We start from the raw sequence: 15,634 nt of genomic DNA on the forward strand, positions 1-15,634 counted from the left end.
AGCTAGATAGAAGCGCCTGCGAGATGTTTTTAGGAGAATAAAAACTTGTTAATTTGTGAGAATAAAGACTTGTTCATTTCTTTTTACCCAAGGGTAAAAAGAAATGAACAAGCCTATTGCCTCACTGTAACTCTCCGGTGACGAATTCATTTATCTCTCTTTGCCATCACGCTTATCTACTAATCATGTTCGCGTCGCGCTTATCAAGTCTAGTGTCTCTTATAGATCTAGTGTCATAAAATTAAAACAAAAAGAAGGGGAAGAAGGCAATCATCGCTTATCTATGCGGGCAGTAACTAAGTATGCCGGTAACTGCAATTCATTCGTCGACTTCCCAGAAAGCATAACGGACTAAAGATGATACCGCTCTTTTCGAGGTGCCAAAGGTGCGTTATTGTTATTCACGGCCGGGCGCGCTGATATTTGCGCGCGATATTGACCTACTTCTTCGGGAGAGAATGCTAGAACGTTGGGGCGGCAGCGACCGACATTATCACTTGTGCTCAATGTTCGGTGTCCACGAAGCAGCGGTAAATTGCCCGGCTTCGCGCACCGATGTCTGGGCAAACTCAAACTATACGCGTACAAACCACACACACACACACACACACACACACACACACACACACACACACACACACACACACACACACACACACACACACACCACACACACACACACACACCACACACACACACACACACACACACACACACACACACACACACACACACACACACACCACTGCGACCTCATAGCTCTCCTCGCACGGCATATGTGCCTGTGTGCTTGTCGTGCTATTGCGTGTGCCTTGAGCGTGTCCGTGCGTTGCTTCTACTGTTGTACGTCGATCCGACGTCACGACTCTGGTATAGAACATCGATCTGTGCGTACGTACACGCTTCCCGTGGTGCTCCACAAAGAAGGAAGAGGCAGCACCAGAAGGTATACAGGCTACTGAGCGGCAAGCCGCAGCCCTGACCTTGCTATATATATGCCCGTAATGTGAAAGAAACATTGAAAGAAAACAGTGTGTGTCTGTGTTCCCCTCTTTGGAGATGCGGGGACACTCTTGGGGCCGCGGCGTCTCGTTTGTCCTTTTTTTTTTTTTTCGATCGGAGGGGCGCGGCGATCTCAGTACGGGTCACGACATCTTAGCTATACAGTCGGATCCGCCTTCCCCCTCCGCCATATAGTTTCGCCTAGGCTGGGACGATCCCAAAGCACCGGCCACCTTTTTTTTTCAGTTTGTTTGTTTTCCTCCTTTCTGTCTCTGCACGAATATGTCTTGGCACGGAAGCCCTGCATGCGTGACCGAATGCCGTGTCGCCCGCATGTCGGCAGCGCAATTGCCTTTGATGTTTGGCCAAGGAGTGATCCCAACGTACCGTATACACCGCCTATCTGCAGCCCTTCGCTTTCACGGCCTTTTCGCTTTTGCTTCGCTTCTTTCTCTCTGCTAGACGGCTGGTCGGCGAGCCTTCTGTTTTGATCTCCTCAGGTCACGGTCGCATTATCGATCAGGTATCTAAGGTCGGCTCCTATTGATTCACAATATTTCGTGTTACTCATGTTTGCGGATAAGGTCGCTGAACCCCAGACTCGGAATTAATCTCCGATGCAAGATTCATGTGGTACTCATTCGTATGGACTGGGAAAAGCGCACCCGGCGTGTAATCATCGTCCGGGCATGTGCTAGAAAGCAAATAGCTGGCTACTATTCGGGAGACCACAAAGGAGAGTATTGGTCCAGTGCAAACTGCAACGCAAACTGCAAAGTAATTTACGCTGCCGCATATGTCTCAGTAGGACGAATGCTGCGGATATGGAATCCTAAATCCAGCCAGCGTGCAAACAGGCAGGCACCCGTCCCACCGTAAAACGAAGCATATACGAAACTTGGGAAGGTTCCGGCACAGACATACACGTTCTATTCGTGTATCTGTGCATGTTTTTCGCGAAATAGCATTTGTGATTCCGGTGGCGTCGTGTTAGCTCTCTTGTGATGGGCAAGGCTCCTGTTCCCAGCCTTACGCACGCGAGGAAACGAGCTCGTTGTGATGGTTTTGCACAGAACTTGGGACTACCGTCTGTCAGAGTGTCGTTGGCAAATTTTCGCGGGGCCACACGCCCAATTCTGTGCAGATGTCTTCGTAGCAGCCGCCTCCTGGGTTTTATGCGACGCGATATAGCCGAGCACGATGTGAAAATATGATTCCTGTCTTCATAAAGAAGGCGAGTTGTTAAAGCTCTTATATTTTATTCCATTTCCACGTGTGCTCGATTTCTGTCGGCTATATACACATGCGCTTCTGAAAGAGCGCCGTGTAGATCACGAACGGACCGCTCTCAGTTCAAGCATGTTTAGGCAATGAAGAATAGTTTCAGATAGCACGGGTGCCAGCCACGAAATTTGTTCTATTTTTCTCGCGACGTAGACACGAATCCTCTAATAATAATTAATAATAATTTATTCATTTATTTGTTAACTGATTACTGAATGACATAATTAAGCAGTGAATGATAAGTGAATGATTAATTGTTACTGGTTCAATGATTAGTTAAAAATTATCCTGAGATTGGCTCAGCAGCTTTGGACTTCTGCAGCTGAGCACGAGGTCACGGGTTCGATTACCAGCCGCGACGGTAATGCATGAATGAATGAACATGTCAGTCAGTCAGTCAATAATCACCAGAGCCACTGATCTGCCGCCAGTTGGGCGCATTGCGTACGCGTCCAAACAAACAGGCGAGGTGGCCGAGTGGTTAAGGCGTTGGACTGCTAATCCAATGGGCTCTGCCCGCGTGGGTTCGAATCCCATCCTCGTCGCTGTGTTTTTGCATTTTTATTTGCACAAAGAAGTGCCGAGGATCAGATGAAGAGGAGCATCACCGATCTTGAGAGCTGCAAAACTTTTTGGCGTAGCTTCGAGCACAATGTGTACCAGTTACAAGCAAATGCAATTTATTCGATTGAGTGTTTTGATTTTTTCTACAAGTACTATCAGCATCTTCGAGTAATCGTGTTGAAGCGTTCGAATTGTGCTGTCTGCTACAGGCGATTTTTAATCGCCTGTAGCAATGTACTGATTAGGCCACCGCTTCGCGTACATAATTAAATCTATATCATTTGAAAAAAAAGGAAAAACAGAAACTACGGCCAGGAGAATTGTTTCTTAGCTGCTCAATTATTTTAGAAAAAAATTACATACTTCGGAAATTTTGCGGTAAAGAAGTACCAAATGAGACAGAGAAACAGAGGAAAGGGGAAAGGCAAGGAGGTTAACCAGATGGAAAGATCCGGTTTGCTACCCTACGCAAGGGAGAGAAGGGAGAGGGAGATAAAGTGACAGGAAAGTCGAGATAGAGAAAGAAGTCTACAAAAATGATAATAGGGATGAAAGCATCATTGTCATACTAAAGTCTGGCATGATTACCATCGAGAATTTAATTTATGTCCACCTGTGGCACGAAGGCCTGTCTCAGCGACCTCAATTACCTTTTCCAGATTCAGATTTATTAGTTCCCAAAAAGTAGTTACAACATCACAAATGTACAGACGAGGGTCCCAAAGTGAAAGAACTGTATAGTGGGACCGTCGGTTAATTATACAACGTCGATGGTGATATCTACACGCAGCAAGTGAACACTATTATCAAACAACATCAACAGATTAAATACATTATTCGACAATTCATTTCAAATCAAGCAAACATGAAAAATCACGGCAAAAAAGAAAGCCGAGAACAAGCATGGATGAAAACAGCACGGATGAAACACAAGAAGTGGCATGTGAGAGAGAAGTCTAAGATAAATCGCCAGGACCGTAGTACAGTTGTCGTAGGAAATTATACCTAAGGTAATTTTTAAAAATTATAAGAGAAGAACAGGATTTAATAGTTGATGGTAATCCATTCCAAAGAGAAATTGCAGTGCTTTTTTTTGCAGAGATGGGTATGAACAATGGGTAGGAAGAAATTGTTATTAGCCGCAAATCTGGGTACATTTTTATCCTGCAAAAGCTCATCTGCAATGAACGGAACCGTAAGGTTATTATGAAGCAACTTGTGGAGTAAGACGACTATGTTAAACTGTAACAAATTATTAACAGGCAAGATATTGTACAAGCGAAGTAACAGATTTAAGTAACACGAAGTAGCACAGAGGCAGTGGATTGCATGGAACTAGAAGTGATAATGCGTATTGACTGATTTTGGATATGTTGAATTGATGATAAGTGACAAGCGTACGTGTTTCCCCATGAAACAATACTGTAATTAATGTGACTATGAATGAAAGCAAAATACAACGCTAGTAGAGCCTCACGAGAACAAAAAGGGCGAGCTTTGATTCATGCGCGGATACCAAACGCAGTCTTCTGCTTGACAAGTTGGAAGTGACATCGAAATGTAAGGTTAGAGTCAAGATGAATGCCAAGAAAAGTAACATGAGTGCAAGCGGGAATTGAATGAATTCCAAGCCTTAGTTCACGAATAAAAATTAAGGGCCTCTGAGCACTTTTAAACAACATATATTTAGTTGTTAGAGGATTAAGACCTAAGTAATTGTTGCTACACCATTTCATAATGCTACTCAATGCAATTTTTAACTTTGAAGTAAGAGCAGTAATAGATTTACCAGATGAAGATATGGTTGTGTCATCTGCGTATAAAACGCAATGACCGTAGTTGGAGGAGCTAAGAGAATCCGGAAGATCATTAATATAAAGAACGAAAAGCAAAGGACCTAGAACTGAGCCCTGTGGCACACCCTGGTTAACACATTTTGTATGAGAGAACGTATTTGCTAAATGTACTGTGTATTGCTGGTCAAGTAAGCAATTTTTTAAGAATTTGAGAGCAGGACCGGTTATACCAAAAGACTCAAGTTTATTAAACAGGAATTGATGGTTAACTGTGTGAAAAGCTTTAGTGAAGTCTAAAGAAACAGATCCGACTAAGTTTCCCGAATCGATACATTTTTTTGGGTAGTCAGTTAGAGAGAGCACAGCAATATTAGTGGAACTTGCCGGGCGGAAACCAAATTGGTTGTTTTTTAGCAACTTAAACTTTGTTAAGTACTTATTAAGACGTTTAACAAATAATTTCTCAGTGAGTTTACTACTAATTAGTAATGGTTTGTCTGTCGGCCTTTTTCTTAAAAAGCAGGAATAATCTTAGCGTTTCTTTTTTTTTTAAATGAAGGGAATGAGCCGTGTTTAAATATTAGTAGTGCACAAAGTTGGGCTAGGTGTCTTTTTCGTCCTCCTTTGTCCCTGTTTCTAGCGCAGTTAAAATATTTCCAATTTTAAAGATTATGTTGATAATATTACAGAGCGTGCAGGAACCTAAATGTGCAACCAGTTTTAAATGCTTTATACAAATTTTATCTAAGCCAAGCCCTTTATTTTTAAGATTAGTAGTCGTGGAAAACACTTCATTTGGTGTAGCTGGTAACAGGAAGAATGATTGTGTTGTACGGCTTAAAGTATTATACAACTGCGCATGTATGTCGTTATTAGTATAAACGGAAGAAAAGCAGTCGGAGAACACATTAGCGGCGACGATTTTATCGCCCTTGGACTTAGTACGGAGCCTCACGGCGACGGCGACGCCGACGGCAGAAATCTGCTTGAAGTGTCCGTATAATTGCTATCGCAATAAAAGAAAAGGGGGAAAGGAAAAAAAAAACTGTCAGCCTGTCAGCCTCCACTGGGGTGGAGATGGAAGACCAGCGAAGCTGTACTATGGCGGGAATTATGTATTTCCAATCATGACTATTAAGATGTGATGGTGTAATTAGTTATTTGAACAATTAAAGAATGAGAAATATATACGATCCAGTGGTTTTCATTTATTTAGTGACCACAGGGACCATGGCCTTATGGTCGCTAACGTACATCGCCATTGTTGCACGGCAAAGGTTTTACGAATTTATCCGCTAATAACCCATATTTTTGCACCCAACAAAAGCTGCATGCATTCCTGAAGGTCCGTATTTTATTCCAGCTGAATTTCCTGTTTCTCTTTAGTGTCCCTTTAATGCTGTAGAATTCATCAATGTTACCCGCTATGTCCTTATGGAGTAGAAATCCTACTCCGTAAATTGTAGGAGTCATTAGCGAGGTAGCGGCCGAATACTGCACCAGGGAGGTCAATTCCTGCTCTGGTGAGGGAGTGACTGGTGAGTGAGTGACCTCTCGGAAACAGCAGCAGGCGTGCTGTGCCCTACCGACACGTTGCCGCACGCTCCGACGCAATGCACCACGAGTTATTATGGCATTCTCCTTGTTCTTTCGTAGCAGCATATACCAAAAAAGAAATAGGCACGCTCTTTGCGACGAGGATGGGATTCGAACCCACGCGGGCAGAGCCCATTGGATTAGCAGTCCAACGCCTTAACCACTCGACCACCTCGTCCCTTCTTTTTTTTTTTTTTATTACATGGGAGCAGACTCTTCAGCAACACAAGAAACAAGGCGCTACAGGTACATATTCAAAAGTCAGGCAAGCATGTGCACGCGTCCAATAAAGGCATCCAGTCCGGCGCTGTTTCTTGAGCAGAGTAAACACTACGGACGTAGGCAGCAGATTCCCGAAAAAACGACCGAGTGCTTCGCGGTGGTTCAGCGTGCCTGTCACACATTCTACTTCGGCAAAGACTATGCAGACCAAGTACTATGAACATGTCATATGGTGGGTCACAGGAATCTTTAAAAGGTAAGAAACGAATTGTGTATGGTGTGATGTCTAAATCTTTTTTAAGTGTTCTTTGGAGAATGTCCCAGAAGAACGCGGCATCCCTACAATCGACAAAACAGTGATCAATCGTTTCAGCATGTGGACACAAACGGCAGTTTGTAGACCACGGCATGAAACAGCTCCTTTTTTCTAACCAGGTTTTGACAGGAAGGGTTGCCGAATGTAATTTAAAGAAAAAGGTTTTGATCCCTGGAGGAATGATCATTCGACGGACACGCTTGAGTTCATCTAAGTAGCAACATTCCAAATAAGGCGCACGATAATGGGGAACAGGAAACAATGTGTCTATCAGTGCAGCAGAAATTTCTTTACGGGATGCAGTGAAAATATAATCCAAGCTAAAGCAAGCTTCAAGAAAGTGAAAGCCTTCAACAAACTCTTTCAAGAAGCCCCAAGGAGCAGGTGGTGCATCACTGACAGATGACGACACAACTATTTCTGGAAGGTAATTCATTAATCGAAGTTGTAACATCTCTCTTAGAAAAGGACTGTTTACATCACGTAAGAAGAATAACCGGGAGACAAGTTGCCTCACAAAAAGGTGAACTAGGCCAAGACCACCACTCTCAAGAGGAAGAAAAAGGTTATCACGCCGCATGGTTTCAACACGTGAGCTCCATACATAGGTAGCAAACACATGATGGAAAGCTTGCAGCCTAAGTCGCGAGCAGAGTAATACCTGCAGGACATACATTAGTCGAGCTGCTAGAAACAGATTGCAAGCTTCAGCTCGGCCAAATATGGACAACTGCCGCCCCTGCCAGTTGTTAACCTTACGTTGTACTTCTGCAACTTCTGCTGACCAGTGAGGACTAGTGTTGCGATATTGAGAGAGGGGTACACCTAAGTACCTGAGGTCTTGCCTCCACTGAATACCAGCGAAGTGAGTTGGCATTGTACACCATTGACTCAACCAAAATCGGGAACTCTTCTCAAAGTTCACAGTTGCACCAGAAGCTGAGCAAAACTGCTGCGTTATGGCAAGGGCAGTCTCCACACTTTTCTTGTCAGCGCAGAAGAAGGCTATGTCATCTGCATAGGCAAGTACCCGGACCTCATTGGATAACAATCTGAACCCGTGAAAGGTATGATCCTTCAAAATTCGTGCACAAAGCGGTTCCAAGTACAGAGCGAATAATAAAGGTGACAAGGGACAACCTTGCCTTACTGATGCCCTGAGGTAGATAGATTCAGATAGACAACCATTAACTATTAGCCTTGTTGTGCCATTAGCATAACACATGGAGATGCCTTTAAAAAGAAGAGATCCAATGTTTATGTGCTCTAAAACACTAAACAAGAAGCAGTGATTAACTTTATCAAATGCTTTTGCCAAATCAACCTGAACTATTGCAACCTGACCCGCACTGTCTGTCACACACTCTAGCACAGACCGTGCAATGTGGATATTTGTCTGAATTGATCTTTCTCTAATGCCACATGTTTGATGGTCTCCCACCAATGATCGAATTACTTCTTGAAGGCGACTAGCTAATATCTTAGCAAATATTTTATAATCCACGTTGCAAAGTGATATGGGGCGATATCCCTCAACTTTCTGCAATTTTGTTACATCACTGCTTTTTGGGATAAGTACTGTGTGCCCTTGATAGAGCGTGGCAGGTAGGTATCCAATCCTGTAAGCTTCTTCATACAGTTTAAGCAGAAAGGGAGCCAATATAGAGCAGAAACACTGATAAAATTCCGCACTCAAGCCATCAGGCCCAGCAGTATTGCCTTTAGTTAGCGAAGCAATGGTTGCTTCCACTTCCTTAAAACTTATGTCTCTATCAACGTCATCACATTCTTCTTGACTGAGCTGTGGCAGCAACGAAATAAAGTTTTCCGTTACAGCTTCACTCTTAATTACTTTATGAGACTGAAAGATATTCTCGTAATGATCCGTGAACGCTTTCATTATTGTATCCTGGTCATTAACAATCGCTCCGGTATACTCTATCTCGAGAACTTGCTTCGACAGAGCATGCCGACGCTCATCACCAAGCGAACGACTACAAGGCTGTTGCTCCAAATACCGACGAGTACGCGCTCGAACTAGTGCACCTCTGTATCTCTCAGTGTCCATTGTCTGCATTTGTACCTTAACGTTGTAAATGTCCTCAATATACTTGCCAGGATGCAGGCATTCAAGTTCGTGTAGCTTATCTAGCAACTTGCACAACTCTTTATATTTTCCTTTTTTCTCAAAAGACAATATGGAAGCTTCTTCAATGGCTGTCATTTTAACTTCTTGCTTGAATATCTCCCATTGCGCAAAAACAGATAAAAAACTACGACTTGAAACGTCAATAAGAATTTCCGGGACGCGCTTGAGAAAAGGCTTATGTAAGAGTAACTGATTGTTAATTTTCCATAAATCCCAGTTCATTCGCGAACTTTGGCACTGCCGGTTGCCCAAACAAACCGACACTAAACAATGATCACTGAAGAACACAGGGTGCACACTGTAGCCGTATAGTCTAGGGAGGATAGGTAAAGATACATAAATCCGATCAAGCCTTGCATGAGATGTACCTTGAAAATGTGTGTAGCGAAAAGAGACCTTTTCATGATCCCCTACATCAACAAGCTGGTAGTCGCATGTCATGGCATTCAAAACGTCAGCGCTGGTATCATGGCGTTGCCTTGTAGTCGACCGATCCTGACCACGACACACAAAATTAAAGTCACCTAAGACAACTAATACACGGTCATTGCGTAAGTGCTGGGTCACCTCGTCCTACCGACAGCCAGCCTCCGCAAAGCGCTCGACAACCTGGAAATCAGCCCCGCCCGAACGGTATCCGATAAGGCTGCAGAAAGCGGGAAATGGCAGCTCGCCAACCTCTCGGAAACAGCAGCAGCAGGCGTGGTGTGCCCTACCGACACGTTGCCGCAGGCTCCCACACAATTCACCACAGAGTTATTACGACATTCTCCCTGTTCTTTCGTAGCAGCAAAGTTCCTTATACCAAAAAACAAAAAAAAAAGAACAAAAAAAAACAGGCACACTATATGCGACGAGGATGGGATTCGAACCCACGCGGGCAGAGCCCATTGGACTAGCAGTCCAACGCCTTAACCACTCGGCCACCTCGTCTTTTTTTTCCCTTTGTTTCTGGATTTCGTCAAGTACACGTCACACAAGAATTCATATCTCTGAATTCAACATAACTAGACAAATCTCTACACGTAGTAAAACCGGGACTGACAGCATGTCCCGTGTAGCTTGGTTAGTAAGGTTTAATCTCCAATAATTTTTCAATCATATGCAGCCATTCAGGTGACTCGTTAAGAGCCTTGAACACATCTCTAAGATATGTAATAGTTTCAGCAAAATATATCTTCGCTGGCTTGGGATCAACATGTTCGTGTCTAATATCCATTCTTGTTTTCCAGACACTATGCATGGTTACCAGCATCATCATATCACTTGGCACGCCTCCTGTTTGTTCAAAAGGCAAGAACCGAATTCCGAATGGCGTGAGCGGGAAATCCTTTTTAAATGTCCTCTGTAAGACGTCCCACAAGAAAATTGAATCCGAGCAATCCAAGAAAATGTGTTCAATTGTTTCTGGCCTATTGCATATCATACAATTTACACCCCAAGGTAGATAAATACCTTATTCTTTTAACCATGGTTCAACAGGGAGCGTGCCACTGTGCAGCAGAAAGAAAAATCTTTTAGTTGATGCTCTGATAGGCATTTTCTTTACACGTTTCAATACATCCCGTTCGGGTCCTAAGGCATACTCTGCCCGATACAAAGGTACAGGGCATAACACGTCAACTAAATCCTTATACAGTTGTTTTTGTAGCGTTAGCTACACTGGCCTAGCCAAGCCCGTTTCGCGCGGCACATCAAGAGCCGTGCTGCGCATGCGCAAGAATCAGTGATGTCACACGGCTTGCGCACCGGAGCCACCGGAGCCGGCACCTCTCGCGCACTCCGCCGCCGCCGCGCGCGACTCACCGCCGCCGGTCTGCGCATTCCAGAGGAGTGACGTCGTAGCCGTGGTAGACGCACTGGCGCCGGCGCGCGCTCGCTGTGCAGTCGCCGTCTGACACTGCGTTGGAGCCGCTGCGCTTCTGACTGGCGTTTGCCAGTGTGGTATAGCCATGGAGAAGGAGAGCGCAAATGCTGCTCAACAGCGCAGAAGAACGGAGAAGCTTGACTCATCGGATCCCGAAGTAGTTGCCTGGCAATTAGCGGTTGAGCGTAGGAGGAATGAACAGAAGAAGGCTAAACGTGCTGCGGAGACACTGGAGCAAAGGGACGAACGTCTAGCAAAGCGGCGTCGCCAGGAGGGTGAGCGACGTGCCCGACCACCCCTGCAGCAACAACAAAACGCCGTCGATGACGTCAAGGCTCGCCGATCGACTGAATATACTGCGAAACTCAGCGAAAGCGCCAGTGCGACTCGGACCTTCAGCTGAACCTTTGCTAACGCTACGTATATCCTGGCATAGCCGAGCTAAGCCACTGCAACTATTTACAACGAAGCTGTTTAAGCCAGCCGTAAAAAGTGCGCGTTTCATGAAACTATCATCAGCAGCAGTGGCTCGAGCGTCGTCGTTTTTTGTAGCGTTAGCTACACTGGCCTAGCCAAGCCCGTTTCGCGCGGCACATCAAGAGCCGTGCTGCGCATGCGCAAGGATCAGTGATGTCACACGGCTTGCGCACCGGAGCCACCGGAGCCGGCACCTCTCGCGCACTCCGCCGCCGCCGCGCGCGACTCACCGCCGCCGGTCTGCGCATTCCAGAGGAGTGACGTCGTAGCCGTGGTAGACGCACTGGCGCCGGCGCCCGCTCGCTGTGCAGTCGCCATCTGACACTGCGCTGGAGCCGCTGCGCTTCTGACTGGCGTTTGCCAGTGTGGTATAGCCATGGAGAAGGAGAGCGCAAATGCTGCTCAACAGCGCAGAAGAACGGAGAAGCTTGACTCATCGGCTCCCGAAGTAGTTGCCTGGCAATTAGCGGTTGAGCGTAGGAGACAACCAGGAAAGCTAAGAATAATCAGCTGAACCTTTGCTAACGCTACGTATATCCTGGCATAGCCAAGCTAAGCCACTGCAACTTTTTTGGTTACTAATGACAAATAATCGAGCGAAAAATGCACTTTGAGAAAGCGAACAGCATGAACAACTTCTTTCAAGAATCCTTTCGGCGCTACATGCGGTGCGTGAAAGGACGATGCAATGTACTCCGGCAGCGCATCCCGCAGGCGCACTTGCAAGGCCGTACGTATAAAACCATCACTTTGATCACGCAAGAAAAAATATCGTGAAACAATCTGCTTAAGTAACAAGTGCGAAAGGCCAAGCCCGCCCTTCTTAACAGAGTGAAACAGATCTATCCTGCCGGTCCGCTGCCAAGTGGATCTCCAGATAAAGATAGCAAAAACTCGGTGAATCTTTTGCACGCACATTCTCGACATGCATATCACTTGTAGTATATAAAGAATTTTCGCCACTAGAAACACATTGCAAACCGTTGCGCGCGCAAATATCGACAGGTCGCATCCACCCCATCTTGTTGTCTGTGTCTTAATGTGTTCCATTTGGTCAGTCCACTGTTCGGCATTTTCGTTATAGCACCCTAATGGGATTCCCAGGTACTTGGACGGAGAAGTGCTAAAGTTGATCCCTTCAATTTGGTCTGGTCTGGATTCCCAAGCCCCGTGCCAAAATCCTAGACACTTTTGCCAACTAATGGCGCTTCCAGTGAGTCTACAGAAGGCTCTTGCGTCACTGACCGCCTCTTTTATGCTCTCTTATTTTCACAAAAAATCGCGATGTCATCTGCATATGCCAAAACCTTTACTTCATGCGATAAAAACTGATATCCGGTTATTTTTTTATTGTTCAGCACTCTTAAACAAAATGGCTCTAAATAAATAGCAAACAATAAGGCTGAGGCGGGGCATCCTTGACGGACACTAGAACGTACGGTTATGTCTTCGCTGAGTTTTTTGTTAATTACAAGTTTAGTCTGACAATTATCATATGCCATTTTCACACCGTCGCTTATTACCGCGCCTACATTGACATAATCCAGCAGTGCAAAAAGTATGCTATGACACACCCTGCCAAATGCTTTTTCCAAATCTAATTGAATCATGGCTATACGGCCACCTGACGCTTCACAGCACTCCAAAACTGTTCTTGCAGTATGAATATTGTTAAAGATACTTCCTCTTATTCCGCACGTTTGGTGTGCACCAACAATACCCGTAATTACTGTTTGAAGTCTTGTTGCAATGACCTTCATATACACTTTATAGTCGACATTTGTCAGACTTATGGGCCTGTAATTTTTCACCGACTGCAATCTCTCAGGGTCTTCAGTTTTCGGTATAAGTATAATATGGCTTTTCCTAAAAGATATGGGCACTTGTTTAACGTCATAGGCCTCTGTTATGGCACGATGAAGCATTTCTGACATTTCTGCCTTGAAAAACTTATAAAGGCTGCCCCGATGCCGTCTGGTCCAAGTGTCTTGCCGTTACTATAAGGTCATCAATCGCTTGCTGAACTTCCTTTATTGTGATGGGTCTTTCAAGATCATTGTTAACGTCCTCGTCTAGTTTGGGCATAAGCGCCAGAAACTCTTTTACAAACGGATCTTCCATTTCAACTTCGTTGCCCAACAATCTTCGGTACCGTTCAAGAAAAGCCATTTCGATAACCTGCTGGTCTGACGAAACCATGTCCTGATATCGTATTTCTTTAATCGCGTTTCTTGTGGCATACCTCTTTTCTTCAGCGAGCGCGCGTTTGGTGGGTGCTTCGCCCACCAAGAACCTTTCCGCACGTGCCCTTACCACGGCGCCTTTATATCGTTCCTCCGCAATGCATTCCATCTGTCTTTTCACTTCTTTAATTTCTTTCTAAACAATCCGGGTATCGTGCTATCTGCATATTAAAGATAATCAAGTGTGGCTTGTAGCTCGTTTTCTTTTTGTCTTTCTTTGTACCGTATGACGCTTGACCTCTCAATTGCACACATTTTAACTTCACTTTTACAATTCTCCCAAACCGCGATAAAACATGTATCAATAAGCAAAGCCTCTTTACACTTTTGACCACCAGTTTAACAACGTTTCGTCTTTCAAAAGGTTTTCATTTAATTTCCATAGATCCCAGTTAAATGCAGTTGTTTTTCTTTTATTTCCTATTTGGAACCATTACAAGACTATGGTCACTGAAGCTAACATGTTTAACTATGTAGTTGCTACACAATGCCAAAATACTACCGGAAATATGCGCACGGTCTAATCTAGCGTGTCTTTGAAGCTGAAAAAAGTGCGTAAACTGCACATGATTCCCACGAAGAACATCACCAACGTCTACAAGGTCACAGTTTTCTGTTAAAGCACGAAGCTGTAGTGCACTTTTATCACGAACGGGATTATTATTAGCCGTGTTTTCGGGCATGCAAACGTAGTTAAAATCTCCTAGTAACATTACAATTCTATCACACTCTAAGAAAGTACCTACGTAATCAAAAAAGCATTTTCTGTCGGAGCAGGTATTAAGGGCGTATACGCAAATAATTCGCCATTTTTTACCATGCAAAGCAAAATCACAAAGTGCTAATCTGCCGTCTTGTGAAGTTATGACACTTTCTTCAATAATGCCAACTGACCTTTTTAAAAGATAACACATCCCCAGACTTCCAACGGCATGGCACACGCAGACATTAAAGTTTGCTTTATAATTATCAATCATGCGGTTAGTCTGCTCCTCGCTCTCAATTTTCAATTCTTGTAGCGCTAAGATGTCCAAGTCATTTTCAGTTAACAGCCGTTTTAACTGGACTTGTCTCTTTCTTGCCGTCAACCCTCTTACGTTAAGCGTACCTATGCGAAACGCTGACGCTGATCTAGAAATCATTGAAAGCGATGGGTCAAGCCGACCGCACTGCGATTGGTTCATATTTTCGGACTCAGACTTACAGTCTCTCACCGCCCTACAAGAGTGGCTTCGCTTTTGAGGCGAGGTCGAGGCGTCTTCCTTAGCGTCACACATTGGCGACACTCGCTGCTTGTCCGTCCGTTGTTCAGCCTCTTAGTCGTATTCCGGACAGCAGCCCCGCTAACGCGGAGGCACTGTCGGTGCCGCTCTTTGTTCTGGCGTCACGTTGGGTTTCACTTTAAACGAACTTCTGACGACTGCCGTCTTCGGGAGTGGCTCACCAGCAGAGGCTTCGTCGCTGTTGCCGATGTCTTCAGACCCTTCACGCGGCCTCTTTGAGATCGCAGAAGTGGCGCTTTTCCTCCGTCTTTGTCAGCTTCTTCCTTGCTATGCTCGAACTCATAGGTCTCATCGCGGTCGCAGGAGCACTGTGTTGCCAACGGCTTTGTCGTCTTCTTTTGGCTCTTGTAGGTCATTGACCTTACCGTCCTCACTGTCTTTCGTTTCTCCAGCTTTTTCAAACGACGGTTTCCGCTGATGGCTGGCTTCCAGAACTTGATGGAAACCGCCCCCACTGGTGGTTTCCTCCGCGTCGGCCTGGTCCATGAGGTGCTCATTCACGGTGTCATTTCTGCCAGCCCTGTTACGTTGGCGTAACTACGCACGCACTGGGTCTCGTTGTGGCCGTAACGACGACAGAGCCCGCAGCGTGGAACTCGGCACTCGCGCCGTATGTGGCCGGTGCCGTGGTACCGGAGGCAGAGCGGCGGTCTGCCTGGTACGTGCACTAGTGCATGGTCCTCACCGACGCGGAGCTGATGTGGTAGGTCTTCCACAGTATAGCCAGCCTTCGCGCAAAGACACTAGACGCGTGTGCGACCCTTTGTCATTGCAGCCTGCCACCGGCCCTTATCCCTCGATATCTCCTAATGGTGCAAGTAAGGCGCCAGGGCGG

The 15,634-nt window shown here is 45.4% G+C and overlaps 3 non-coding genes across 3 annotated transcripts; 1 reads left to right on the forward strand and 2 right to left on the reverse strand.

Annotated features, from left to right (window-relative positions):
- Positions 1-2,749: 2,749 nt before the first annotated feature.
- Positions 2,750-2,831, forward strand: Trnas-gcu (transfer RNA serine (anticodon GCU)). Its single transcript has one exon. It is a non-coding gene; the product is annotated as a tRNA-Ser (tRNA).
- Positions 2,832-6,338: 3,507 nt separating this feature from the next.
- Trnas-gcu (transfer RNA serine (anticodon GCU)) lies at positions 6,339-6,420 on the reverse strand. The gene has a single exon. It is a non-coding gene; the product is annotated as a tRNA-Ser (tRNA).
- Positions 6,421-9,780: 3,360 nt separating this feature from the next.
- On the reverse strand, positions 9,781-9,862 carry Trnas-gcu (transfer RNA serine (anticodon GCU)). The gene has a single exon. It is a non-coding gene; the product is annotated as a tRNA-Ser (tRNA).
- Between the last annotated feature and the right edge of the window lie 5,772 nt (positions 9,863-15,634).

This window comes from Dermacentor silvarum, chromosome 2 (genome assembly GCF_013339745.2).
Source record: "Dermacentor silvarum isolate Dsil-2018 chromosome 2, BIME_Dsil_1.4, whole genome shotgun sequence".
Classification (NCBI taxonomy): Eukaryota; Metazoa; Arthropoda; class Arachnida; order Ixodida; family Ixodidae; genus Dermacentor; species Dermacentor silvarum.